The sequence below is a fragment of the Stigmatopora argus genome, chromosome 2 (assembly GCF_051989625.1).
Source record: "Stigmatopora argus isolate UIUO_Sarg chromosome 2, RoL_Sarg_1.0, whole genome shotgun sequence".
Classification (NCBI taxonomy): domain Eukaryota; kingdom Metazoa; phylum Chordata; class Actinopteri; order Syngnathiformes; family Syngnathidae; genus Stigmatopora; species Stigmatopora argus.
The window spans coordinates 737426-763499 of NC_135388.1; the positions used below are offsets into that span (position 1 = coordinate 737426).

General features: G+C 41.0%; 1 protein-coding gene across 1 annotated transcript in view; it reads left to right on the forward strand.

Annotated features, from left to right (window-relative positions):
* znf507 (zinc finger protein 507) overlaps positions 1-26074 on the forward strand; it is a 118516-nt gene that overhangs the window by 76155 nt on the left and 16287 nt on the right. Inside the window, exon 7 of the mRNA XM_077594168.1 lies at positions 6896-7058. The gene's annotated coding sequence lies outside the window, so the exon portion shown is untranslated. The remainder of the gene's footprint in view (positions 1-6895; positions 7059-26074) is intronic.

A 26074-nucleotide genomic window follows, 5' to 3' on the forward strand; every position in this document is an offset into this window, starting at 1 on the left:
AGAATGTTTATTTTAGCTTTTTTAAAATATATTTTTAGATTTTACAAAATGATTTTTGAACTAAAAACACAGAAGAAAATGAAGGAAAAAATGACAATTATTGATTTAAAAGGGGGAAAATCTGAAAATTGAATATACATCTATAATCTTCATTTTAATTTGATCCTAAAAAAAAAAAGTCGGCACTCATGATTAACTTTCCCAGGCCGCACAATGATGCGGCGGGCCAGATTTGGCCCCCGAGCCGCCACTTTGACACCTGTGCTTTAGATGGGTTTTTTTTTTAAATAAAATCCAAATTTTACATACGCCGAGCAGTTCCGGGGGTCCTGGGTTCAAGTCCAGGTCGGTCCACCTGTATGGCATTTGCATGTTCTTCCCATGCCGTGTGGGTGTGTGGGTTTCCTCCGGGTACTCCTCTTACTTCCCACCTCCCCCCCCCAAAAAAACCTCATGGTAGGCTGATTGGACACTCAAAATTCCCCCTAGCTGTGATTGGTTGTCCTTTGTCACCTCCGATTCAGGGTGTCCTCCGCTGGGATAGGCTCCAGCACCCCCCACGACCCTAATGAGGATAAAGCGGTTCAAAAAATGAGATGAGATGATTTCGCAGCAGTCGTAGTCCCCTTTCCGACTGTCATCAACAAAATGAGCCCCTGACCTCTGACCCCTGACCTCTCTCCCAATTGGCGTTAAAGACGCTCGCGCCCCGGCGTGGCGAGCGCGTGCCTCGCCGTGGCTCGCATCGGCTGACGTGCCAAAATGCGGCGCCGTCCGTGCCTTAAAAACACTTTTGAAGTGGTTTTTGCGTGGCAAAAAAAATGCAATGATGGCGAATTTTCTGCTCTTAATTAGCGCCTGTTTACTTTTCCCTCCCGCTCTTCATCCTCCTCTCCTCCTCCTCCTCCTCTTCGCCGAGACGATGCGAGCGAGCGAGCACATTGTCTGAGTCAAGATGTCAAGTTGAAAGATTTGCAGACAGGAATTGAGTCATTATTCCTGCCAAACGATGACTTGCCCATTTAGATGATTAAAGTGTCTGTAAAGACAAAGTAAATATGACTTGGACATCCAGGAAGGAGCTTGCTAAGCTCATTTCAATGATTCCACAAGTAGAAAAGTCTCTCAAATGGCCACCGTTTCTTCACTAATTCACTCCAATTAATAGCGATGACGTCCGCTGGCTTTTTGACGGGCTGGAACGGCAGCCATTGTTTGGACGGCCATCACTGTCGGTGGCAGCCGGTGGGCTAATAAGGCCAGACGAACTATTCGGGAGGGATTTAAAACCCACATATTATCATGTATTGTATTTTTTTTAAATACAGTATCTTTTTTTATGATTCTATAAGGGTGGCACGGTGGGCGAGTGGTTAGCGGGTCTGCCTCGCAGTTTGGAGATCAATGTTTGAAACCTCATTCTGATTTTCAAAGTGGGTTTTCTCTGGGTACTCCAGAATGCTAGGCTAATTGAGCACTCTAAATTGATTTATTGGTTGTCTCACCATGACCAGTGATTGGCTGGAGTAGGCTCCAGCACCCCTGCGAACCTTGTGAGAATGGGCGGTGCATCAAATGAATGAATGAATGATTTCGGAAATGTTTTGTGAAAGCAACGGAAAAACAAAAGTGACCCCGAAAGACCCCAAAGCAACAGGAAATGACTTTGAAGGACTCCAACCCAACAGGAAGTGACCTGAAAAACCCCAAACCAACAGGAAGTCACCCTGAAAAAGACTCCTAATAAAGAGGAAGTTACTCTGAAAGACCCCAAAGCAACAGGAAGTGACCCAATTTCAACAGTAATTTCTACCTGTCATAGGAACACGACTTAAAATCTCAAATTATGATTCATAATGACGCTATCCCTCCCCAGTTCAAACGAATTGAACGTTTATGTCCATCAAACGACTTCGGCAATCGCTAATTCCGTCGATTTACCGCCACCGAAACAAACCGGCGATATTACCCTTAGAAAACCCCCCTGAAAACCGATGCCATTTTCCTCCACCGCGTGTTTGTCCTCGCCAGCGCCAACATTTATCAAAGCCGTAAAGCAACATGTGGTCAGCGCTTGTTTCCCCGGTCCGACCGCCGCTCGCCTCGACTCGGCCGAGGTGGAAACATTCGGCGTCCCCCCGGTGCGCCGTCCCCGGTATTAAAGCCATATTTTGCGTCCGGGCTGGCAGATAGATGGCGTGTCTTAAACAATATGAACTACGCGTTAAGAAATAAATTGCTTACACCACCGGAATTCTTACAGGAACACTTCAATCCGGACCCCCAAGACCCTCCACATCATTATTTCTCCCACATTTCCCCCCCCCCCCGCGCTAGCAGACACGGGTACTGATTGTAATAAAACACTCTGGGCGGGGAGGGAGGCGGGTGACAGCGTGGCGCTCGTACGCCATTCGTCTTCTTCATTTACGCTCCAGGATTTCTCGGCGTCGGCTCGGGCGAGTCTAATCGACGGCGGGAAGCGGAAAAGAAAAAAAAAAGTCAATTTTTCCGAAGTTTGCGCGGCCCCGGGTGCGATCCCGGGCCGAGCCGTGACGTAAATCCGCTCGACGAGCCGCCGGACCGGGAGGACTTGTTAAAGACGCGCTTATATTTTTGAACTCTCGGCGTCCTTTATGGCGCGTCCATGACATTCCCACGCCGGCTTTATGTGGCGGCGAGAACTTTTAGTGCTCTTTGGACACGAATAAAAGCGTCTGCGGCGAGGTGGAGCGCCATCCGTAACGCTCTTTGTTCCTATTCCTCTTTTCTCCCCGTAGGAAATAATGGAAAGGCAGAAAAACAACGACAAAAAACGCTTATTTTCTTGCTACCTTTGTTATCGGGCCAAGTAGGAAGTATTGTTGTCTTTGGTCTAAAACGGGTCGAGTTTCTTAAATCGTGGAATCCATCTTGGTGTTGCCTTCCAAAAGTCTTCATTAGTGTTGCAGTAATTCCATTTTTTTACTCCTCATACTTATTCCAGCTCCTGATTTTGTTTGTAGCAAGGATTGCCATAAAGGGGTCTTAAAAAATGCCCCAAAATGCTCTAAAACATGTGTCAAAGTGGCGGCCCGGGGGCCAAATCTGGCCCGCTGCATCATTTTGTGTGGCCCGGGAAAGTCAATGATGAGTGCTGACTTTCTGTTTTAGGATCCAATTAAAATGATAGATATAGATGTATATTATATTTCCTGATTTTCCCCCTTTTAAATCAATAATTGCAATTTTTTATCCATTTTTTCTTTAGGTGTGTTTAGGTCAAAATGCACTTTGTAAAATCTAAAAATAAATAGGTAAAAATATTTTCGGTTTTGCCCTTTAATATTGAATATAATTTCAAAAAATGTTTCCATTTGAAATGAAAAACAAATGATTATTAGATGTTTTCCCAACTTTCTGTTTTAGGATCAGATAAAAATGATAGATATAGATGTATATTATATTTCCTGATTTTCCTATATCTATCATTTTAATTTGAAAATCTCTTTTAATCATTATGTTCCATATAAAAGTGGAAAACAGATTTTTTTTTAAATATATTTTTAGATTTGACAAAATGATTTTTGAACTAAAAAAAGAAAAAAAATGGATTAAAAAATGACAATTATTGATTTAAAAGTGGGAAAATCTGGAAATTTAATATACATCTATACTCTTCATTTGAATTTGATCCTAAAACAGAAAGTCGCCACTCATCATTGACTTTCTCGGGCCACACAAAATGATGAGGCAGGCCAGATTTGGCTCCCGGGCCGCCACTTTGACACCTGTGCTTTAAAATGAACACATTGCCCCCTAGAAACGGCGAATGCTTTTCTTTGAATACCAAAGATGGCGCTCGCTGTCCAATTCATTTTGAGTTTCAAATTACATTGGGATCCCCTCCGAGAAGTTCCCAGAATTCCCGCAGTCCTCGAACGCATCGCCAGCAGCTGTTGTGGCGCATGAATAATGTTGTAAATCTTCCCCGGAGAAATGACAGCTCGTCCGAGACAAAAGCGCAGGTCACGCACCAACACGGAAACCCCGCCCCCAAAACACCACGCACGCTTTTTGCGTGACGGCAGATTAATAAACGCGGCTTGTCGCCGTCCACTCGCGTGTTCGATCCCATTTGTGTCTGGGAACGGCCGCCAAACGGTCCTTTTCCTCGTCTTTTGCGCGTCTCACGTCTCGTCCGGGACGCCGTCGTCGCCCGTGGTTGGCTCGTCATCCGCCGCCAACGACACGGCGAGGGACAACGACGAGGCGCTACCTTGTTTTTATTTACGGTTGCCAAAAAAAGCAAAAGCAGCTTTGGCGCTATTCACAAAAGGGCGAAATAAAAAGAAGGCTAGGCTAACGTCGCCGTCGCCGCCCACTCGGCGCCGCTGACTGATGTGGAACGCCACCCGGCGCGTCGGCGAGGCTTTTCCGCCCCGCCACTTAGCCCAAATCCCTCGACGGGAGGCCTTATGCCGGCTGTCAGGAGGCAACAACGGAGTTTCTCCTCGCCTGTTCTTTCCCATCTCCGCCGACGCCGCGGATGAAGCGGGACGCCGTCGCGGGGATTGCCGACGTTTTCTCCCTGTGAAGACTCTATTCCATTTTTCCCCCCCGGTTTCCCACTCATACGATACAGTGGTACCTCGAGATACGAGCTTAATTCGTTCCGGAACTGAGCTCGTATGACGAGATTCTCGTCACTCGAGCGGAAGTTTCCCATTGAAATGAATGGGAAACAAATTAATTCGTTCCAACTCTGGAAAAAAACAAGGGTGTCAGACTCGGGTTGGTTCGCGGGCCGCATTAACGTCAACTCGGTTTCACGTGGGCCCGACCATTTTACATATCATATTTAGATTTTTTTTAATACATGGATTAAAAGAACTGGATCAAAAGCCCTGAATATTCCGTTATTTATAGATCTAAAACAATGTTTATTTTAGCTTTTTTTAAATATATTTTTAGATTTTACAAAATGATTTTTGAACTAAAAACACAGAAAAAATGGATTGAAAAATTGCAATTATTGATTTAAAAGGGGGAAAATCAGGAAATATAATATACATCTATCATTTTAATTTGAAAATCTCTTTTAATCATTATGTTCCATATTAAAGTGGAAAACCGAAAATATTTTTATATATTTTTAGATTTTACAAAATAATTTTTGAACTAAAAACACAGAAAAAATGGATTAAAAATGACAATTATTGATTTAAAATGGGGAAAATCAGGAAATATAATATACATCTATATCATTTTAATTTGAAAATCTTTTTTAATCATTATGTTCCATATTAAAGTGGAAAACAGAAAATATTTTCATAGATTTTTAGATTTTACAAAATAATTTTTGAACTAAAAACAGAAAAAATGGATGAAAAAATTACAATTATTGATTTTAAAGGAAGAAAATCAGGAAATTTAATATACATCTATAATCTTCATTTGAAATTTATCCTAAAAGAGAAAGTTGGCACTCATCATTTACTTTCTCGGGCCGCGCAAAATGATGCAGTGGGCCAGATTTGGCCCCCGGGCCGCCACTTTGACTGGTGTCAAGTTCTAGACTAGCGTCCATCTTTTTGCCCGCCCCCAATAGCTGTTGAGATGCCATCTATTTGCTGTAAAAAAGTTCTGTCCGCTCTTTCCATCATGCCAGTTTAGGAAGGCGGCGCCGGGATTTTAACGCCGGGCGCTGTCGGGTAGAGGGGAGGAGGGAAGGGAAGGGAAGGGGGGTGAGTGATGGGCAGGGCGGCCGCGGGCGGGCGAGAAAGGCGACGGCGGATTGACGGATAACAAGCCGAGGATTGACAGCGCGCAGGTGTGACAGATAACAAGCCGCTGATTGACAGCGGCGCTTTTTTGGCTCTGACGGCGACATCTTTTTCCCTTTTTTTTTCTTCTATGCGGCCAGAATGCGAAAGCAGCTCGCGTTTTTCCACTTTTAAGATCAAAGTGAAATCCGCTTTGGTGTGGAAAGGATTATAATCACTTTTCATCACTTTTGACTCCGCCTTTTATTCTCGATGGGGTTTCGGTCGGGGGGTGCCCATCACCATTTTTTGCATGTTGCTTCATTTTGAGAATATGATGATATCCAGTCCATAGAAAATGGGTTCATCTAATAAAAGTATACATAATATATATAATAAATATTATATTATTTACATATATCTAATAAAATAAAATAATGATATGTTCATGCAGCAAAGTAATAGTAATAATAATAACCACATTTTTTTGTACAAATCAGTTTTACAGGGTCATGAAATGTTTCATACAAAATTTAAAATAAATAAATGTAAACATTGCATGAAGTTGAAGCTTTTTTAGATGTTTTTTTTTGCTTTTTCTGGACATTTCTCAGTTTTTATGCAGGGATTATTTCAATAGTGTGAATATAAATATAGAAATAGCATCAATGTAGATATACATATCATTTTTGGCAGGGGTGTCAGACTCAGGTTGGTTCGCGGGCCGTTTTAACGTCAACTCGATTTTATGTGGGCCGGACCATTTTAGATATCATATTTAGTTTTTGTTTTTATAAATGGATTAAAATAACTGGATTAAAAGCCCTAAATATTGCATTTTTAATAGATCTAAAACAAGGTTTATTTGAGCTTTTTTAAAATATATTTTTAGATTTTACAAAATGATTTTTGAACTAAAAACACAGAAAAAATGGATTAAAAAATGACAATTATTGATTTAAAAAGGGGAAAATCAGGAAATATAATGTACATCTATACTCTTCATTTGAATTTGATCCTAAAACAAAAAGTCGGCACGCACGATTGACTTTCCCGGGCCACACAAAATGATGCGGCGGGCCAGATTTGGCCCCCGGGCCGCCACTTTGACACCTGTGATCTAAATAATGCCTGTTTCTATTGCCTTTTAGAATCGCTCTACTTGGAAAAGTATCGCTTTCGACATCAGCATTTGGATGATGGGGGCGGAGTCTAATCAACAAGTGACCAATCAAAATCCCCCAAGAACAACATAAATAGAAAATCCTCTTCGTCGGGATCCCGGACGTCTAACACCGTCAACGGCTCGCAAAGGTAAGCTTTTTTTTAAAATAAATTGATATAAGAACTGGATTAAAAGCCCTGAATATTCTGTTTTTTTATAGATCTAAAACAATGTTTATTTTAGCTTTTTTTAAATATATTTTTGGATTTTACAAAATGATTTTTGAACTAAAAACACCAAAAAATTGATTAAAAAATGACAATTATTGATTTAAAAGTGGGAAAATCAGAAAATTTAATATACATCTATATTCTTCATTTGAATTTGATCCTAAAACAAAAAGTCAGCCCTCATGATTTACTTTCCCGGCCCACACAAAATGACGCGGCGGGCCAGATTTGGCCCCCGGGCCGCCACTTTGACACCTGTGATTTTTGGGATTGTATTTATGGACTATTTTCTGATTGGTTGATCTTAACTACCATAGAAAGGGATCACATTTCAATACAATCGGGAATAAAACAGCTTTTGCACAGGTTTTTATTATTTTTTTGTATTAAAAGATATCACAATTTATGGATAGAAAAATAAAGATTGTGTCATCTGAGCATTGCTATGACGTCACAGCCCCATTGCGCAACCCTAGCGTATTGCGCAACACCGCCGCTACTAGCACTTTTCGTCCTTTTGCGTCATTTTCTCGCATTTTCGCAGTTTGCAAAATCTTCTGTTCCTTTCCGATAAAACATGAAGTCATCACAATGTTCACCACTACGCCGATAAGCAAGCAAAGCGTTTAAATTCCTCCAGACATGGCGTCGCGCGGCACCTTTAGCTCGGAAAAAAAAAATCTATTTGGATAAAACACTGACCTCGGCGGAAGATTAGCGACGTAACGCGGCCGAGTGGGAGACGCATAATCCTCTTTTTGCTTGCCGTCTTTTTGCCTTGTGTGTCTTTTGAATGCTAATTCCTTTCTGCGACGGCACGCCGACGCGCACAATGGATAATCTGTATGCTAATAGCTCGCCTCCCGCTCAACTTAACACACAAATGTGTCACAAAGTCGCTCGGAACACGCCACGCGGCGGCGGCGGGAGCGGCGCCGCCGCCGCCGCGCCGTCGACTCCCGGAGACTAATAGCCCAAATTATGGAGGCTAATATTTCACGCCGGGCGGACGGCCGTCGGGAGACGTTTCTCGTTCGTCAGTCGGGATAAGGGATCGTGTTGAGTCGCTCTGATTTAAAAATAAATGTAAAATACAGTTTATTAGGGGATTTTGCACCTAAAACAGCAGAGGAACACCACGCAAACTACATTGAATTCAAGAAATGGTCAACTTTGGGGTGTTAAGAAGTCAATATATTGACCTTTGACCAAAGTTAGACGGACCTTTTGCATGGCAACACGCTCGTAACATAACATAAACAAATTGAAATGAACTTGGATTATGATGTAGAACACAGGTGTCAAAGTGGCGGCCTGGGGGCCAAATCTGGCCCGCCGCATCATTTTGTGCGGCCCGAGTAAGTAAATGATGAGTGCCGACTTTCTGTTTTAGGATCAAATTCAAATTAAGATTATAGATGTATATTATATTTCTTGATTTTCCCCCTTTTAAATCAATAATTTAAATTTTTTATTCATTTTTTCTGTGTTTTTAGTTCAAAAATCATTGTAAAATCTAAAAATCTATTAAAAAAGCTCAAATAAACATTTTTTTAGATCTATAATAAACGGAATATTCAGGGCTTTTAATCCAGTTATTTTAATCCATTTATTTAAAAAAATCTAAATATTCTATCTAAAATGGTCCGGCCCACGTGAAATCAAATTGACGTTAAAGCGGCCCGCCCACAAAAAATTTTTTTCACGATCGGTCAGTTTTGGGTAAATCAGCTCCGGGCGAATTGGAACGCGAGATTCAGCAGATTGATAGTTCACTTTTTGGAAAACAATAAAGTGTGTTGCCGGGCAAAAAGTTTCTCGGCTCCGGTGGTGCGCCAGCGCAGAATTCCCAATTGGGAGGGGCTTGCTTGCTTGCCTTTAGCGCCACGTCTTCCTGCCATGAGGCGTATCCAAAAGGTTTTTATGGGGGGGGGTTAAAAATGCTGATCCTGCAGCGGCTAATTAACAAAACGGGCTTTGTAGATGGCGGCTGCGACCGAAAAAAAAGCGCTTCTTCCCCTTTAAGTCATGTGGTATGTGAACGCAGCACTTCTAAATGGAGTCTACAATCAAAACAAAGTCTTTACTTTTCTTCTCCTCCGATTGGTCGCCGCGATCAAAGCGCATGTTTAATTGGGATCTATTTCTTTCTTTCTTTTCCTTTTTTTTGATATGCGCTTTTTTCTCGCCGACTCGGCTTTTCCACGCTTTGCGGGATTTTTTTTTTTTTTTACGTTCTCGTTGCAAGGAAGTCGGGGGGTAAAATAGCAATATGCTAACACTTTAGGGCAGGCACCCTGTCGTTGGAAGTTCGCCGGGGGAACGGATCCGGGTGCGAAGGTTGGCGAAGGAGGGGTGCTGGGGCCTAGCTCAGCCGTGCGGGTGGACAAAAATGGTACTGCAGTCAGCCTTAGCATACTCACGAGTTCGACAAGCGGGTTGCCAGATAAGCTAGCCGAGTTCAGCCGGGCGGGTGACACCGAGCCAATCACAATGAGATAAACAACTCATTGTTTATAGCACATGTGTCAAAGTGGCGGCCCGGGGGCCAAATCTGGCCCGCTGCATCATTTTGAGCGGCCCGAGAAAGTAAATCATGAGTGCCGACTTTCTGTTTTAGGATCAAATTAAAATGAAGAGTATAGATGTATATTAAATTTCCTGATTTTCCCCCTCTGAAATCAATAATTGTCATTTTTTAATCCATTTTTTCTGTGTTTTTAGTTCAAAAATCATTTTGTAAAATCTAAAAATATATTTAAAAAAGCTAAAATAAACATTGTTTTAGATCTATAAAAAACAGAATATTCAGGGCTTTTAATCCAGTTCGTTTTTAACCCCGCTCTTCTGCGATTGGCTAGCAAGCGATTGACGTCGCTGCCTGTAGTTAGCGCCATAGCAACAAAAATAGACAAACAAAAGCAGATGCACGGAGGTGCATTATGGGAAACAGGTGGCACCGAGCACAGGCGGTAAACAATGTGCCGGCGGCCAATTAATTAGCGGAACAGCGCTAATTGCCAGCAATTATTTGTGTGATTACAGGCACCTTTAAACATTCACACACGTGTGCACGCAATTTTGCAGCGTAGTAGCATATAATTATTACTTTACTGTTAAACACAATTTTTTTTATTCTACGTGCAATACTATATATGTAGCTAATATTCTTTCATTTTTTAATCACTTATTTACACTGAAATGCGATTAAAAAGCCTCAATGTACATTTATATTATACCAAATTGAATATTTTATTTGCAAAATACTCAATTTGACAATTATGTACACAAAGCTACCTATTCTTTACATTGTTATTTTTTTGTATCGCGAATGTAGGTCACATTTAATTGATTTAAAACTATATTTTCGTTGTTTTTCAATATTTTTAATATATTTCTGACCCCAAAAATGATGTTTCTATGACAACGGCACACGATTTTGCATGGCAACGTGCTTATCTGGCAACCCGCTTGTCGAATTCGTTAGTATGCTGATCCCCGACTGCAGTACCATTTTTGTCCACCAATCTTACGTAATTGCGCCTTTGACAAACATAAAAATTTACATTGCAACACATAAAGCAACTCAGCTTTGACATGACATAAAAGTAAAAAATGTAATAATTGTCCAAAAATTGCAAGCAAGATAAAATATATATTATAAATAAAAAAACATTTTTAATCCGTTTTTATGTTTTCAAACAAAAGCGTTGCCGTCACGATGCGATAAAAGAATAAAAAAATTGTTCAAAGTGTTCATCTCTATTAGTCACCCAGTATAGAAATATGAATAATAAATATTCCTGTTGACTTGGGAACATGAAAGCAATCTTGTAATTAGCATTTGATTTCAACTTTGGACACCATATGAGCTTGTGGTTGAAAACGTGCGTCATATTTGAACATATTTACATAATTAGCATTAATGATAAAGAATAGGCTTGATGCGATGACATGTGCACTCGCTTGTGTGTCATCTATAATTCATGCCAACATGTTTTGAAATGAATATTCCAAATAAGAGGCCCCATGATGGGGCGGAGAAAGAAAAAAATATGTAATTATGTCGTTTGTACATTTTATCTGTTCCAATGTTCTATTGTTGGATATCATATTTTCAACACAATTGTGGCTGTTGGCCATGGACGCCAAATATATCATAACAGTAACAGTTTTGATAGAAACACTCAAATGATATTATATTATTTAAAAAAAATAGAGCTGAGAAAATCGTAAACGAAAAAAATATATTTATTATTTTGGGATCTTTTCTTCTAAAATGTTTTAAGGAATGAGACAAAAGTAAGTATAGAATATTAATTAAGAAAGAAATATTAAAAATAGTATATACAGTAATCCCTCGCTATTTCGCAGTTCAACTTTCGCGGCTTCACTACATTGTGGATTTTTTCTGGGGATTTTTTTTCCATGTTTAATTTTTTTATTATTTTTTTGAGTTCATAAAAATGTGAAAATCCACGCTGTATATATATATAATATATATATATATATATATATATATATATATATATATATATATAGAGAGAGAGAGAGAGAGAGAGAGAGAGAGAGAGAGAGAGAGAGAGAGAGAGAATTCTGGTGATGTCTAAAATAAAAATAGAATTAATAAATAATTGTATTTCATTTTTGTTGGATGGCTGCATATGGCTTTTTGGATGGATGCATGTGGCTTGCGAGTCATATATGGCTTTTTGGATGGCTGCATATGGTTCACGAGCCGTATATGGCTTTTTGGATGGATGGGTGTGGCTCACGAGCCATATATGGCTTTTTGAATGGCTGTATATAGCTCGCGAGCCGTATATTGCTTTTTGGATGGATGGATGGGTGTGGCTCCCGAGCCATATATGGCTTTTTAGATCGGTGCATATGGCTCGCAAGCTGTATATAGCACTTTGTATGGATGCATGTGGCTCGCGAGCAATATGAGGCTTTTTGGATGGGTGCAAATGGCTCACTAGCCATACATGGCTTTTTGGATGGATGAATATGGCATTCTGGATCGGTACATATGGCTTGCGAGCCGTATATGGCTCTTTAGATGGGTGCATGTGGCTCGCAAGCTGTATATGGCTTTTTGGATGGGTGCATATGGATTTTGGAATGGGTGCATATGGAGCACCCGAAGAAAACCCACGCAGGAGAACATGCAAACTTCACACGGGAAGGTTAGGATTGAACCCTCCGAACGCAACACAGTCTGAATTTAAGCTTCTTGTGCGGCCGACACGTCTTTTTTCAAGTCATTTGACTAATAAAAACTTGCCGCCATTGTGGAGTTTGGACCCCCTGGATGTAAAGCGCCACAATAAAAGCGTCGTCAGCTCATTAATCTCACTTCCTGGCAACACGAGTGCCGCAAATTGTTATCATTACTGCGAGGCGACAAAACAAGCAATCTTTTGACGCGTTATGAAAGTCGGGCCAGCCGTTTTCATAACATCCCCCTCCTCCCTCCCCCCCCGCAAACGCAATCACCGTCACGTCCAAGTCGCACTTTTTTGGGGGGCTTTGAACGCAGCAGCGCCCAATAATCCAAATGTAACCCGATTGCAGAAAACACACAAAAACAGAAAAGAGCGCATTAGATCCAAGTCGAGCTCAATTTCCGTGCCTTTGTTTGGCTTTTTTTTTGCAATAAAGGCTTGCGGTCTTTCTCGGCGGCGGCGGCGTCTTCATCAAAGTGTCACTCGCCATTATTCGCCTGCCGTTTCAACGGCGGCAAAACTTTGCGACCGCATTCCACTTTCTTGCATTGGAATACACCACGCTGCTTTTTCTGTATTACTTTTACCAGTTATTGCCAGTTAGCTTAGCTTAGTTATCAATATTTTTTTATTTATGGTCACGTTTTATTTTTATTTATTTTTTATTTTAGTATGTGCATATTTGTAGCTGGAGTTGAATTTTCGCTATTTTATTTATTATTTCTATTGGTCCAGGTTGCCAAATAAAGACGATGTGAACTCAGACTGCCGCCATATTCGCTGCCACTAGAGGGAGCCCTTCTATAATATAGCATATACGTAATGCAATTTTTGCAATATCTTTAAGCGTGTCGGCTTTACAGTTCTGGGGTCATGGGTTCGATGCCAGGTTGGTCATCACTGTTTGGAGTTTGCATGTTCTCCCAAGGCTTGCGTGGCTTTTCTCTCGGTACTCCAGTTTCCTCCCAACACGTGCGTGCTAGGCTAATTGTATGCTAACTTGTTCCTAGCTATGATGGGTTGGTTGTACTGTGTCTTCCAAGCTCGGAATCCATTTTGGAAGGGGAAGATTGGCATTCTAAATAAACAAACTCTCAGAAAAACAAAATGTCGCGCCGCTTTCCTTCACCTCGACGCGTGGCCAAACGCATCGCAAGTAGACCAGACCCAAAAAATGCTAATCCGGTGGGGGCGGGATCAGGACTGCACGGAGGATGCACCCACACCTCGGAATGGAATTTTGGGGTCATTTTGAAAAGTTTGAAAAGTGGGGATGCCGATAGTGTAGTGCACAGGTGTCAAAGTGGTGGCCCGGGGGCCAAATCTGGCCCGCCGCATCATTTTGTGCGGCCCGGGAAAGTAAATGTAGAGTGCCAACTTTCTGTTTTACGATCAAATTAAAATGATAGATATTGATGTATATTTTATTTCCTGATTTTCCCCCTTTTAAATCAATTACTGCAATTTTTTAATCCATTTTTTCGGTGTTTTTCAAAAATCATTTTGTAAAATCTAAAAATATATTTTTTTTAAAAGCTAAAAAAAACATTGTTTTAGATCTATAAAAAACGGAATATTCAGGGCTTTTAATCCAGTTCTTTTAATCCATTTATTTTAAAAAAATCTAAATATTATATGTAAAATGGTCCGGCCCACATAAAATCGAGTTGACGTTAATGCGGCCCGCGGGGGTGCCGTAGCCTATGTCACCCAACTTTAGGCAGGAGGCTGAATTATTTGCCAGCCAATCGGAGAAAACAACATTTCATTTTTGCTATCCAAAAAAGTGGTTTGATTGTTGATATGGAGTTGGAAATGTGACTTTTGAAAGTAGTTTTTGGTCGGCGCCGAGGAAGGACGGCAAAGTCCTTGCGAGCTGTCAGGCGCCCGGCGGCGCCCATTTATCATGTGATCTGCGGCGCGACGGACGGGCCGCTATCAGCTATCTCGTATTGATCCGTGGGGCCGTCGGGCCTTTTCTTCGTCCGCCGCCACGTGCCTCCCATGGAAGAAACAATGCATAGCAAGCAGGCGCCGAGACAGTCGCTTTCGCCGCGTCGCGGGAAGTAAGGGGGCGGGGCCTTGAGCCGCGTGGAAACCAAAAGGGAATTTGACGTGAAATAGACGACGGTTGGCCAATGGTGCGCTTTTGTTAAATTCAACTTTTTATTAAAAATCTTAGTATTTAGATTTTTTAAAATTGGAAAAAAACATTTCTAAAAATCTAAAAAAAAACAATAAAACTGAGTATTTTTATTTTTTAACGTTATTTTTTTTTTTCAAATTAAACAAATAATAAAAAAGAAATATTAAATTGTTTTACCTCTTCTAAAAGCAACGTAAAACCTGAAAATGTCCGATTTTTTTTTATTGGGAAATCATTTCTAAAAAATCTATAAAACTCAGTATTTATATTTATTTTTTAACATTTTTTTTTAAATTAAACAAATAATAAAAAAGAAATATTTAAATTTTTTACCTCTTCTAAAAACAATGTAAAACTCTAAAAACATATTTTTAATCTAAAAATGAGGTCACAATTCAACAAAATAGTTTCTTTTCTCCTCTTTAATTATTCAATGGAATAGAATTAAAAAATATGGACTGTTTTTCATTAGAAATTAGATTCAAATTTAAAACATCAAGATTAATCGAGTGATTGACAGCTCTGCTGATTGCTCGATAGATCATTTATTGACGTGAGACTCGACTTTTTAAAATAACTCTTTTTCTTTCCAAAAAAAAAAGGTAAATAACATTTTGCCTTTTTTTCATGAAAAAAATGAAAGTTATTTTAAAAAGTCGAGTCTCACGTCAATAAATGATCTACCAAGCAATCAGCAAAGCTGTCAATCACTCGATTAATCGTGGTATCCTAGTTGGCTCCTCCCCCTGAATAAAACCATATTAACCAGGTGTCCCAGGACAAAAAAAAACACTTGGACACCCCCGCCTTAATCCCACTTCCACTATCCGGAACCCCTTACCCTTCTTGTCTGATCCACTTGACGTTTTTTTGCGGAATTCCTCTCGCCGTCGACGTGTACTCGTCTCCGGGGCGCCGAGCGAACGCGCCGATAGCGATCGGACCAGATAAAACGCTCGCGTCACTCCTTCCTTTCTGGGATCTGGGCTCAGGCGCCATCTCGGACGCCTCCCCCCCTCAGACGTACGTCGAGGCGCTTAGCCCGGCGCGTGGCGTCACGTCGGGGGAAGACGCTAAAGCTCGACACCTTCCCGAGGGAGCGGATCAACACGTCGGCTTTGCCGTCGCCGCCAGACGTGGAGCCTTCATCCCGCCGACTTCTCGTTGACTCGATGGCCGCCGTCGATAAGCGAGCGCTCGCTTATCGACGGCGGGCCCGTCCGCGTTCAACGAGAAAATTTTTTCCTAATGGGGTGAGGGCCAACTTTGTTATTTTTTCAACAGGGTGAATTATAGTCCGTAAAATACGGTAGGCGGAATTTCCAAATGAAATAAATTAATGAAAAAATATCAACATAACAATTGCGAGGTATACACTATTATGATTCAGACTGGGGATCTGGTGGTTAGCACATTGGCCTCGCAGTTCTGGGGTTCTGGGTTCGAATCCAGGTGGGTCCACTTGGGTGGAGTTTCAACGTGGCTTTCCTCCGGGTACTCACCGGAGTACCTGGTGGAAATCCACGTTGAAACTCCTCCCCTATTCCAAAAATGTGAACCTTAGGCTGGTTGGACACTCTAAATCACTGGTGTCAAAGTGGCGGCCCGGGGGCCAAGTCTGGCCCGCCACATCATTTTGTGTGGCCCGAGAAAGTAAATCCTGAGTGGCGACTTTCTGTTTTAGGATCAAATTCAAATGAAGAGTATAGATGTATATAACATTTCCTGATTTTCCCCTTTTTAAATCAATAATTGTCATTTTTTAATCCATTTTTTCTGTGTTTTTAGTTCAAAAATCATTTTGTAAAATCTAAAAATATATTAAAAAAAAAAGCTAAAATAAACATTGTTTTAGATCTATAAAAAACGGAATATTCAGGGCTTTTAATCCATTTCTTTTAATCCATTTATTTAAAAAAAATCTAAATATTATATCTAAAATGGTCCGGCCCACATGAAACCGAGTCAACGTTAAAGCGGCCCGCGAACCAACCCAAGTCTGACACCCTTGCTTTAAATTGTCCCTAGCTATGATTGGTTCTCCTTTGTCTCCTCGTACCTTTCGATTGGCTGGCCGCTAATTCCCCTGCCTCGTGCCTGAAGACGGCTGGGATTGGCTCCAGCACCCCCCGCGACCCTTGGAAGGATAAAGCATTAGCAATTAGCAATAGCAATTAGCAATACCAATTAACAATACCAATTAGCAATTAGAAATAGCAATTAGCAATACCCATTAGCAATTAGCAATAGCAATTCAGACCTAGCATTCCATAAATGCGTACAGGACATTTTGGGTCATACCATTTTTTTTTTTATTATTATGGCTTCCTAACCCAACACCTGATTCCTAAAATTAAGTTAAATGATCAAAAACATTGACTTTCCTTATTAAGGATGAAACATCTCTGCTTTAAATTCCGCATTTTCGCTGCAACTCGCTCTTCTATTGAAAGCGCGTACACGCCGTGACGTCCAATCCGAAAAGATGAATGAGAATTTAGGGGCTTTTGACCTCCAGAAAAGTCCAACCGACGTGGCCGCCAAAGAAACGGCCAAATGGGGCCACGTACGGGAAGGAAGTGGGCAAGGTGAATGGGAATTAGCCGTCAGACCTTCAAGGCTGACGCGAGTGGGCGACGCGTGTGTCCTTTAAATTGGAATCAAGTGAAAATGTGCTTGGGCCAGCACAATTCCAACACGACGTACCGTTTCTTTAAGTAAACAGTCGAGGCGGCCGGGTCAGCGGCGGCCGGGTGCTTCTTCAAAAACAACCCCGCAGAAAACCACTTGGCTTTGGAGCAGCGGCTAAAAATGTGCAGCGTCTTTGGCTAATTGACCTTCGGGGAGTGGCTAAATGTCGTCAGGGTCAAAGGTCAAGGAGATGCCGCGAGGTGCAAAAGTGTGACAAAACACATTTTTTATTTTTATGCTTACTCTTTGGCTGCCATTGACGGTAATAGACACCCAATCGAAAATTACCTTAAAATGTTGTTTGGCGCGTGTGGCTCGCAGTTCTGGGGTTGTGGGTTCGAGCCCAGGTCGGTCTTCAATCGTTGGGAGTTTGCATGTTCTCCCTGGGCTCGCGTGAGTTTTCTTCAGGTGCTCCGGTTTCCTCCCACATTCCGCAAACTAGCATGCTTGGCTAATTGTACGCTAAATTCCCCCCTGGTGATTGGTTGTTTGTCTCCTTGTGCCTTGCCATTGGCTGGCCAGCAATTGAGGGTGTCCGTATTTAGCGGCAATGGGCCGCGACCCTTGTGAGGATAAACGGTTCAGAAAATGAATCGATAAAAAAATGAATATGTTTAGGCACGATGGTGTAGTGCACAGGTGTCAAAGTGGCGGCCCAGGGGCCAAATCTGGCCCGTCGCATCATTTTGTGCGGCCCGGGAAAGTCAATCACGAGTGCCGACTTTCTGTTTTAGGATCAAATTCAAATGAAGATTATAGATGTATATTATATTTCTTGATTTCCCCCTTTTTAAATCAATAATTGCAATTTTTTATCCATTTTTTTTTCTTTTGGTGTTTTTAGGTCAAAAAGCATTTTGTAAAATCTAAAAATAAATATTTTTTTTTTCGATTTTCCACTTAAATATTGAATATAATTTAAAAAAAAATGTTTCCATTTGAAATGAAAAACAAATGATGATTAGATGTTCAAAAAAAAAAGTTCAAATCAACAGTAAAAAAACGGAATATTTAGGGCTTTTGATCCAGTTCTTATAATCCAATTAAAAAGAAAAAATCTAAATATTATATCTAAAATGGTCTGGCCCACATGAAATCGAGTTGACGTTATTGCGGCCCGCGAACCAACCCGAGTTTGACACCCTTGGTGTAATGGTTTGCACGTCCGCCTCACAGCTCTATGATTGGGGTTCAATCCCCGGTGTGTTCCAACCTTATATAATTTATAATAAATGATAATATTTGAAAATATGAATTGTTTTCTCCCGCCCCCCGTCTTCCAAACATGATCTTGTTATCATTGGAATTAAGATTAGATGCTGATTATATCAATGCATTCTGCATTTCCTATATATATTTATTGATACATCACATACCACTATAGCTCAATAGAAATACCAATCATTTTGATTCCGTTTCATTTCCCTTCTTTTTGTCCACTCTGATCGGTCGTTGAATATCCGAGAGAGCGACCGGTCTCCCTTGACACGCTGCTAGAATATTTACGTTGCGCACACCTGCTCTTAAAACGCTCTGCGCGCACCAGAGTGGACAGGCCACCCTTTTATTTTTGATTCATTTTTTTCCCCGGCGTGCACCAAAAAAAAAAAAAAAAAAGAACCTCATTGTGCTGATAATGAAAATGTGGATTCAACGTGTGTGTGCGCGAGTGCGGATCCACCTGACAGTCCAGTGTCTGATTATGGAGGCACTTTAGCGTTATTAATATTAATGCTACTCCATTTTATTCGGGACGTCTGCCTGCCACTCCGACGACCAGCGGCAACAGCACTTTGCCGCTTTAAATGGCGGCTGCTTGACGCAAAACGCACGTCTGTGTGTGTGTGTGTGTGTGTGTGTGTGTGTGTGTGTGTGTGTGTCTTTAGCATAAATGTCAGGAACAAAGAATCCTTCTAGTCCATTAGCGCTTTCCAACACCAGCAAGCTAGCTTGAATCTTCTTCAATCCGATGAAGCCTCTTGACCTTTAATGGGAAAATATCCTTCAAATATCATCTTAATAAAGTTTTTTTGATTTTGTTAAACAAATGAAACATGGAAAACAGTGGGTAAAAGTCAGAAATAACAATGGGCATGGTTGATGGATGGCGGTTTTTACTGGGTTATTCTTGAAATTGATGTGATGTAATGTGGTGTGGGTGGTCCGGTGGTTTAGTGGTTAGAAGGTATGCTTTGCATTTCTGAGAGTTTGAGCCTTTGCGAGTCTCCTCTGTGGAATTTGTCTGTTCTCGGGATTGCGTGGGTTTCTTCTTTTTCATCCGAAAAACATGCACGTGAAGCTAGTTTTACGCTAAATTGGCGCTAGCTAGCTATGAGCGATTGGTTGTTCGTCAAATTCAAGGGTGTCAGACTCGGGTTGGTTGGCGGGCCGCTTTAACGTCAACTTGATTTCACGTGGACCGGACCATTTTAGATAGAATATTTAGATGTTTTTTATATAAATGGATTAAATGAACTGTATTAAATGTTCAATTTTTTTATAGAACTAAAACTGTTTATTTTAGCTTTTTTTTCTTAGTAAGGGAAAAACATTTATTTAACCATTTGTTTTTCATTGCAAAAGTAAACCACATTTTTATTTAATTATGTTCCATTTAAGTGGAAAACAGAAAATATTTGTATATATTTTTAGATTTTACAAAATTATTTTGACCTAAAAAGAAAGAAAAAATGGATTAAAAAATTCAAATTATTGATTTAAAAGGGGGAATATCAGGAAATGTAGTATACATCTATACTCTTCATTTTAATTTGATGCTAAAACAGAAAGTCGGCACTCATCATTTACTTTCCCGGGCCGCACAAAATGAGGCGGCGGGCCAGACTTGGCCCCCAGGCCGCCACTTTGACACCTGTGGTCTAATTGCAGCTAGCTTGCTGGCTATTGGCTGGCGACCAATTCACACCTGCTCATAGTGGGCTGGGATAGGCTCCAGCACCCCATGCGACCTTTGTGAGGAAAAGCAGTGCATATTTGGCGGCCATTTTTTACATTATCGGAAACCAAGAACAAACTTAACGGACAAAATAGGCACCTGTTATTGTCAGATACGAACCATTTTTAGGATCAATTTAGCCTAATAAACACAACATAAGCTGTTGGTGGTCAGAGTGAACAAAATAAAAGACTTTATAAGTGGCAGGCCCAGACAAACTGAAAAAAAGTTGCCACTTTTATTGCGAAAAATGGAGTATATTGAAGTCAGCACTTTGTCAGCAAAGATCTGCAAGTTAAAACCGGGAAACCTTGTGAAGTTCTCCCCATTTTAATTCTCCTAGTGAACAAAAAAACCCACAAAAAACGTCACAGTGCGGACAAAAGGCGTGCGTGGTATGGGCCGAAGCCCCCCGAAACGTGACACGTTGACTGGAGAGCGGTGCTCAGGGGGGCTTCGTCATTTGATATCTTTTTAATTAACGCTATCCCACTCAGACGCTTGAAGGAGGCAAATACAAAGATAGCGACACGGCTAGATACTTAGCTTTTGACAGCTCTAATTAATGGGGTAAAAAGAAAGAGAGAAACGAGGGGGCTGAAGGATTCATTAAGGTCGGTCGCTGACTTGCTAGATCAAACATTCTTCTTTGGACTTGGTTTCATCCATTTTTTTCTTTCCCCGCTGAAAACATTCTTCTATGGACTTGGTTCCATCCGTTTATTTTTTTTTCCCGCTCAAAACATGCTTCTTTGGACTTGGTTTCACCCGTTTTTTTCCCGCTCAAAACATTCTTCTTTGGACTTGGTTTCTTCCGTTTTTTTCCCCGCTCAAAACATTCTTTGAACTTTGTTTCATCCGGTTTTTTTCGCTCAAAACATTCTTCTTTGGACTTGGTTTCATCCGTTGTTTTTTCCCGCTCAAAAAATTCTTCTTTGGACTTGGTTTCAACCGTTTTTTCCCACTCAAAACATTCTTCTTTGGACTTGGTTTCATCTAGGGTTTTTTTCCGCTCAAAAAATTCTTCTTTGGACTTGGTATCATCCGTTTTTTTCCCGCTCAAAACATGCTTTTGGACTTGGTTTCAACCGTTTTTTCCCACTCAAAACATTCTTCTTAGGACTTGGTTTCATCTGTTTTTTCCCCCGCTCAAATCATTCTTCTTTGGATATGGTATCACCCATTTTTTTCCGCTCAAAACATGCTTTTGGACTTGATTTCAACCGTTTTCCCCACTCAAAACATTCCCCCCCCCCCCGCTCAAAACATTCTTCTTTGGACTTGGTATCATCCGTTTTTTTTCCCGCTCAAAGCTTCCCTCTTTTGTGTTAAGGGACGAGCGGACAATGGCGAGAGAGGAAAGTGGATAAAAGAGGAATTAAAGCACTGTAGGTGTGTGTTTGTGTATGTGTGTGCTGGCACTTGACAACAGGGGAGATGAATGACTTTTTACCTCTGGACACTGGGCCTTAATGAAAGCCCTGGAGGCCAAACAATGGCGTCTCACACATGCGCAGCGGTAGAAAGCAGATGTCAGCGTCGCTGCGTTCAGGGACAGTCGGGAAAAGAGGGGATCGGGTCAAAAATGGAGCCGATTTCAGCACTTTCTTTGGAGCCGGTGACAGGATTCCCTGTTCAAATGGATTGGACATTTCTTGCTGTAAGTTGTGGTGAATAGTTAGACAAGGGCGAGGGAATGATGAAGATTATAAAGTTAGTGAACATGTACGGGTTTGAAAACTCTAAAAAGTAGACTAAAAAGTTTCCGGTTGAAAAGTAACACCGTTATTTGTTTCCAGTTATTCGTCCGATTTACGGTGCGGTTGTCCTCACGAGGTCTATCCCTTTAACGGCAGCGCTCTCGCTGTTTCATTCAATTGTCCGTGTGATGGATAAACGGGAAGCCCCCTACTCTTAATACCCTCAATGAATGCAGCAAGGCATGCTGGGTCACGGCCGGTCCATGGCGCCTGCTCGCTCGCCGTCATTCTCAATTTTAAAAGAAATTATCTCGCCCTTATCTCCGCCGTCGCGTATGAATATGCAAACGCCTCTTTTCCGTGCAGGTAAAATGGCCGCCGGACGACGATAGCCGCATGCTAATCATAATCAACCTCTTTTGTATTAAATATCACCAAAGTCAATGAGGCAAATGAACTAACGCTTTTCATCATTTGAATGAGACTCCTTCTCAAATCCTCTTTTAAAATATGTATTTTTTAACCGAAATAATACATCATATTCAGATGAAATGTTATAAAATGTCATCTTATTATCTCACATGACTGTCATCACTTTAAGGATCAGAAAGGGGACTTCAGTGTCTTGGTGGCAAACAGCGCCCTCTATAGTTTACACTTAAAATGCAGTGCCTAAGACTAGGAAGGCCTCTTCATTCTTTTGTTATGATTGGCTGTAAATGACGTTGATAGACGTCAAATCTTACATTCTGATACGAATATACATTCTTTTCTCACTTGTAGACGTCCAAATTTATTTGAAGTGGGGAATCTGGCAGCTACGGAACGAGTCCATAGTTTCTACTTTTCTTTTTTTTAACTGTACAAGTTTAAATTTCAAGTTCCCGCTTCCTTTTCACAACATAACTCATTTAAATCAGCGGGAATGTCACCGACGAGCCGCTGGTTTAAATTAAAACTAAATTTAAAAAGGTTTTCTGAGTATTAATATCTGGCTAAAGTAAAATTGGAGTGACTTGGCGTCTGCCTACTTGAGTCCAATTAAAGTGGAAGTGGTGGTGCCCTTTTGCTCGTGTCCGACTGACAAATTAAAGCAAAAAATGAAAGGAAATAATGATATTTTTAATAATCAGCGCTGCTCCATTTGTCACACAAATGTGGTTTTTACAGCAGGCCGTATTTAGAAATGTTCTCGTGAAATCCGCCTGAACTTTACCTGCCTGCTAATTGCCATGTCCAATTTCTTCACTTTTAGAATCGATCCGTTGTGGGCGGGGCCAAAATTCCAAAAAGTCCGTTCCAATCCATTTCGACTGGACAATTGACAGGTCATTTCCTGTCAATTTTTGATCCATTTCTATTAATTTTAGGGAATTTGTAAAAAATCAAGCAATATTTTTTTCAGCAGAAATTGAAATGTTGAAAGTTTTGGTTTTTTAATATTCAGGGCTTTTAATCCAGTTCTTTTAATCCATTTATTTAAAAAAAAATCTAAATATTATATCTAAAATGGTCCGCTGTATATTAAATGTCCTGATTTTCCCCCCTTTAAATCAATAATTGTAATTTTTTAATCCATTTTTTTCTGTGTTTTTAGTTCAAAAATCATTTTGTAAAATCTAAAAATATATTAAAAAAGCTAAAATAAACATTGTTTTAGATCTATAAAAATCCGGAATATTCAGGGCTTTTAATCCAGTTCTTTTAATCCATTTATTAAAAAAAAATCTAAATATTATATCCAACCCGAGTCTGACACCCACACGTTAGAATATTCAACTTTTTAATATTGTCCTTTTAAATTTCCAATCAGGCTTTTAATCCAAATAAAAAGGAGCCGCGTAAATGGCGGCCATCTTGGGTAAATGGAGTCGTTTCCCACCTGGCGACTTTCCTCTTATTGGAGCATCCATTTTAGCGCTGTCTCATAAAAAGTCCGGACGCCCCACCGACTGACCCGCCCACCTGCGCACCTCCAAATATCAAATGCATATTTCAACACACACACACACACACGTACACACACTTACACACACACACACGGTAGGTCTCTTCTTATTGCATACACTAAATCATAAAGTGGGCCGCTAAAGGTGCTAAGGTTATGTTTTTCTCTCTGGCGCTCGGACCTAATGGACTGTTTATGGCTACGCTAGCTCACATATGGACGCCATAAACAAGGCCAATAAAAGTGTCGTCAATCACCCCCGACCCGAACGGTACGCGGCAAAGACGTCAACGATTGGACGTTTACAAGCGCCGTTACGAGACTCGCGTTCCGCGTCGGATACGTTTGCCGGCGTCCGACTCGTGGCTTGGCGGGAAGGACGGCGTGTGGAAAGACTAGACGTATTGACTCCGCCTCTTGCCTTATGCGATAAGTCCGTCAATCGCACGTTAAATTGAGATTGGTCATTTTCATGGCTGTGATTTATCAAGAATGTTCCGTTTGATTGGCGCCAATTAGATCTCATATGGGCTGGATCATTTATTTTTAACGTACTTTCCGCCATTTGACATTCATTTTAACTGGGAGGGGCTTTTATTGGCCCCTCCCAGAATTTTCAGATTTCGCGGCTGTTTTTCTAAGTCGTATTTAACAGTGACGCAGACAAAAATAAAGGTCAATATAGTGTACTGCTTTTCAAATACATTTACAAAGTTTAAAGAAAAAAAACCTACCGTGTTTTCTGGCATATAAACCGTATTTGTCGCTCAAATTTTTGAACTAAAAACACAGAAAAAATGGATTAAAAAATTGACCATTATTGATTTAAAAGGGGGAAAATACGTAAATATAATATACATCTATACTCTTCATTTGAATTTGATCCTAAAACAGAAAGTCGGGAACTCATGATTTACTTTCTCGGGCCACACAAAATGATGCGGCGGGCCAGATTTGGCCCCGGGCCTCCACTTTGACACATGTAGACTCTACATGCAAGCAACACCTTTTAAGAATGTACAATCCAACAACCGATTGATATAATAACTCAGAAATACCCCATGCGATGATTTTCCTCAAGATTTTCCCTTCAAAGCACCACATTTACACTCCCTATTAAAACCATGAACATGGAAGTGGCAATTCTGAATCAGGGGTCGGCTTATACGCGAGAAATCAACAAATTCAACCATTTTAAGTCCATTTTAAGGCTACGTCTCATACCCGTCGTCGCTGGTGGCTAATTTCCCATAAAACATGTTACTTTTGTCATTCCGGAATGCACCTGATGGCGGAGTTCACGGTCACCGCACCAGCGCCGTTGGTCCGACGAGGGGGGGGTGGCGCCGTTTGTTGCGCGTGCCCTGATTTGTAAGGCGATTTGTTCCTTTATTTCCCCTGGCTGTACACAGGCGCTCGGTCACCTCGCTTGTACACAAACACACACACACACACACACACATACACATACACACATACACACGTGTGTAGTAGACGCGATTGGGGCCTCCCCGAGGACAATCTGTTGTGAATCGCATTACCGCCATTTCCCATTCTGTAGGTGGCGGAGCGGCCCCGGCAGAAATCAAATATTTATCACGTTGTATTAACCCCCAACGCCACCCCACCTCACACACACACACACACACACACACTTACGCTCGTACAGACGCGGTCCCGATGTTTCCGCCGCCGCTCCGCACTGAATTCATTATCCTATTAGGCCATCGCTCAGAAGCGGCGAACGGCGAGCAAACAGATGAGCGTACACGACGACAAACCGCACCGGCCTACACGCGCGTGTGCATGGGCGTGCGCACCGCCGTTAGTGTGTTTTACATCGAATGCTGGTTTGGAATTAGTTACTGTGGTAATATTGTAGTTTTGTAAATAAAAAAATAAAGATTGGAGACGTTTATCAGCGTCCAGTTGAGAGCAACTGCAACATTAAACATGCGTAATGAGGGGAAGTGACATAGAGTGGGTTTTATATGGCAAAATATGTTTCATTTTTCAAACGGGATTCATGCTAACTTGCGAGGGGGGGTCGTGAGGATTTTAATTGCAATTTTAATCTTGAAAGGATAAATATTAAAATACACTAATGCCATCGCATAACAACACTCACATGAACTGTTAGTTTTCAAATTTGGCAAGGTTTTTTTTATGTGTATTATGGTTTTATATTCATTTCTATTGAAATACATGTGCTTAATGTTTGGAGAAATAATACTAAAGATTTTAAGAGAAGATATAAGAATAACTG